Source organism: Arvicanthis niloticus, chromosome 1, assembly GCF_011762505.2.
Source record: "Arvicanthis niloticus isolate mArvNil1 chromosome 1, mArvNil1.pat.X, whole genome shotgun sequence".
Taxonomy (NCBI): domain Eukaryota; kingdom Metazoa; phylum Chordata; class Mammalia; order Rodentia; family Muridae; genus Arvicanthis; species Arvicanthis niloticus.
Window position 1 is genome coordinate 16,904,214 of NC_047658.1, and position 4,110 is coordinate 16,908,323.

At 44.0% G+C, this 4,110-nt stretch overlaps 1 pseudogene; it reads right to left on the reverse strand.

The window, feature by feature from the left end:
• Positions 1-1,278: 1,278 nt before the first annotated feature.
• Positions 1,279-3,444, reverse strand: LOC117724640 (phosphoglycerate mutase 1-like; annotated as a pseudogene).
• Between the last annotated feature and the right edge of the window lie 666 nt (positions 3,445-4,110).

Below are 4,110 nucleotides of genomic sequence, written 5' to 3' on the forward strand. Positions count from 1 at the left end.
TTTTACAATTTCGGTATCCAGTCATTCATGAATAGCAGTACATGGACTTATTCCTTTTCAATTTCTATCATTTTCATATCCTTTAGTTGTGTTATTACTCTGGCTAGAACCTCAAGTAGCATATTGAATAGATAGGGAGAAAGTAGGTATCCTTGTCTTGTCCCTGATTTTAGTGAAAATGCTTTAATTTTCTGACCGTTTAGTTTGTTGTTGGCTATTGGCTTCCTTGCAACGCTTTGGTTATGTTTATATATGTGCTTCATACACCTTTTTTCTCTAATACTTTCAACATGAAGGTGTATTGAATTTTACCAAAGGCTTTTTCAGCATCTTATGAGAAGGTCATGTGATTTTTTTCAGTTTGTTTATATGGTAGATTATGTGATGGATAGTCATATATCGAACCATCCATGCATTCCTAGGATGAAGCCTACTCAATCTTTTTTTTTTTTTTTTTTTTTATTGCACATCACTCCTTTATTATACTGATTTGGAAAGAGACTTAGTTGTTATGCCCAAACGAGTTCTGAACCCACACGGTAGGGTCAAGCAGCTGGAACATGATTCAGACAGTGAAAGACAAAAATCTGGACATGATCACGGGGCACTTCACCTCTACAAAACAAGGCAAAGGGATCCAAACATACCAAGAGGTTCAAGGAGTTTATCCCATTTCATATGAGGAATGGCTTATATTCTGGTGACCACATATGACTGTTTCAATTGCCACTAGCAACCTCAGAGTTGCTTTTCTGTGCTGATATAATGTATATATACTTTATTTTTTGTAAAAGTAAATGTAACACATAGACTTGACAAGATTGATCCCAACCTTCTAGGGCCAGCAGCTCCTTTAGGGTCAGAGAGAAAGTAGGGTCTTTTAAATCCCCATGAGGTTACTTTCACTCTCCACTGGAATGGCTATGCCCTCAGTTACCTAATTGCAGTAAGTGCAGGACAGGGACAGGGACAACACTGGACTGCAGCTTCTCCTCATTGGTCATACCACAGCACAGTTCCTCCCTGACTTCTTCCTAAGCAGACCCTTAGTAAACAAACAGCTAAGAAAAACTATAATTACTGTCTCTCAACTCTCCTTGTACAGGGAGCCGTCCCTGGATTTGGACCAAGAACCTGCACCCCCAGAGGTGTTATCCTGACTAGATTCTATGAAGGGAGTGGGTGCAGAGGATAAAATACTAAAATGAAAATGGGAGCCACAGGTCCCCATCTGCAGCTACAACTTAAACTTAAAGATGTAGTCAGTGTGATGGGTGCTGGGGAGGGTGCAAGAGGCAGAACAGGCAGGGAGGGTGTCGGGAGGGGAGTCTGCCTCCTTGGTTCACTTCTTCACCTTGCCCTGAGCAGCCACAGCTTCCATGGCTTCATGCACGGTCTCCTCATCCCCCAGGAACTGCATGGGCTTGATGGGCTTCAAGTTCTTGTCCAATTCATAGACGATGGGAATACCCGTGGGCAGGCTCAGCTCCATGATGGCCTCTTCTGAGAGACCCTCCGGATGCTTGACGATGCCCCGAAGGCTGTTGCCATGGGCAGCAATCAAGACCCTTTCCCCCTTCTTGATCTGGGGGACAATTTCTTCATTCCAGAAGGGCAGTGCTCTGGCAATAGTATCCTTCAGGCTCTCACAGGAGACAGGAGGGTAGCTGGTCCTCAGTAAGGTCTGCGTCCCTGTGATCCTTGCTGATGTTGCTGTAAAAGGGATGATCAGGCTCCATGGGAGGTGGTGGGACATCGTAAGACCGTCTCCAGATCTTTACCTGTGCCTCACCATGCTTAGCTGCAGTTTCTGCTTTATTGAGACCTGTTAGACCCCCATAGTGTCGCTCATTGAGACGCCAAGTCCTGACCACTGGCAACCACATCTGGTCAATGGCATCCAGGACTGTCCAGAGAGTTTGGATTGCTCTCTTCTGCACAGAGGTGAAGCAGATGTCAAATTCATAGCCAGCATCTCGCAACGCCTGCCCGCAGCACTTCGCCTCCTCGTGGCCCGCTGGGCTCAGGTCGGCCCGCTGGGCTCAGGTCGGCCCGCTGGGCTCAGGTCGGCCCGCTGGGCTCAGGTCGGCGTCTCGTATCAGCCGCTGAAGTGGTTCTCCAGGTTCCAGGTACTCTCGCCGTGCCGGATCAGCACCAGCTTGTAGGCAGCCATGGAGACAGGTAGAGGATGCGGCAGCAACTCGAAGCCTACTCAATCTTGATAGATGATGTCACTGATGTGTTCCTGGATTTTGTTTGTGAGTATTTTGTTGCGTATTTTTTTTTTTGCATCAATGAGTCTGTGCATACTTGCCTAATACAAAGCATCTTAATTATTTTTATTTTCTTTCTCTCTGGTTTACAAATAGTTAACCAGCTTAGCCAGAGAGGCTTTCTGATTTGATACTAGCTGACTTGATACCAGAGTTGACCTTTGCTTACAACAAATTATTTTACTTAATCCTTAGCTGTCTTTCTTTGAGGTGCTAAATGACAGAGACTGCAGTTTCTAGACTCAGAGGAATTCAGGCTGTTCAGCTACCACTGCAAAGTAACTAAGACTTAATACAGGTAAACATCTTATTATAGAAAAGGCAACCCTAACTATCTCACATGACCAAGTCTTTTCCCCCACCAACATTCTTCACCCAAAGCTTATCTCAAGAGAAAACCAAGGAAGAACTGCCTCACCTGGCCCCCAGTAGCTGGAGAATCGGTATAAGCGTTTGGTATAATTTATTTTAATCACAGCGATTCTAGTTGATAAATGTAAAAATTTCAATGTATTTAGGTTTTTATTGCTGTGAAGAGACACCTTGCCTATAAAATCTTGTATTAAAAAAGCCTTTAATTCAAGTTGACTTACAACTCAGAGGTCTAGCCTACTGTTATCATAGCAGGAATCATAGTGGCATGCAGGCAGACAGGGCGCTTTAGGAGCCAAGGGTTCTCCTTCAGCAGGCAGTAGGAAAACAATGCCACAATGCCATACTGAGCCAGGCTTGAACAGGTGAGATCTCAAAGACCATCCACAGTGTTATATTTCTCCTATAAGGCCATAATACCTAATATGGCCACTTGCTATGAGCCTATGGGGTCATTTTCTTTCAAAGAAGGACAGTCTCATGCATTTTCTTAGCAGATAGGGCTGTCTAACCTTTTGAGGAAGCAATGTAAAAACCTACTCCAATGTAAACTTCCAACACTCGAAAAGAGTGACCTTAGCAATGTTTCCTAGTACTTTGGGATCTGAAGTCTGAATTGGCCATGTTCTACACCCAGGTCCTAATAGAGGGCCTTGGATACCAACCCAGCAACCAAACATTTAACTTACAATCTGTCAGGCTTACAAGATGTGCTGTAGTAATGGAGTTGTAGACCTTGTGGGAATGTCCAACCAGTGATTGGTCCAAACTGAGGCTTACATCTTGAGAGGGACCCCATGTCTCACACTGCCTGTACGTCTATGAACCAGAGGCAAAACAGCCCAGAGAACACAGATTGAACTAAACATTACTGGCAAAAAATTGTCAGTGACATATATTGTGCTATATTCATAGATCTGTTCTAAGCTCAGTTGTCATCAGAGAGGCACCATCCAGCAACTGATGGGAGCAGATGCATAGACACACAGCAACACATTAAGGTGCATCTACAGAAGAAGAGGAGCAAGGATAGTAGAAGCCAGCTGCATCATGTTCGAATGATCATGTCCCACAGAATCAACTAATCAGGACCCATAGGGGTTCATAGCGACTAAAGGGAAAAATACAAATCTTGTACAGGGGCTTTAAGTTATGTCCTTTCAATATACCTTGTGGTTGTTAGCCTGGCATTCTTACAGGATTCCTAACGTATGGGAGTGTTTGGTGTCTCTAACTCTTTTGCTTTTATCTTTAGACCCCATCTCTCTACACTGCATTACTTCATCCAGCTTTGATATGAGCACTTGTGCCTTGCCTTATTATACCTTGTTGTCCCATGTTCAGTGACTATACCTAAAAGGCTTGCTCACTTTTTTTCTTTGAAGGGAATGGAAGGAAGAGTGGATCCAGAAGAGAGTAAAGGCAGTTGGATGGACAGAAAATTATAGTTGGTAATGTAGTGTAT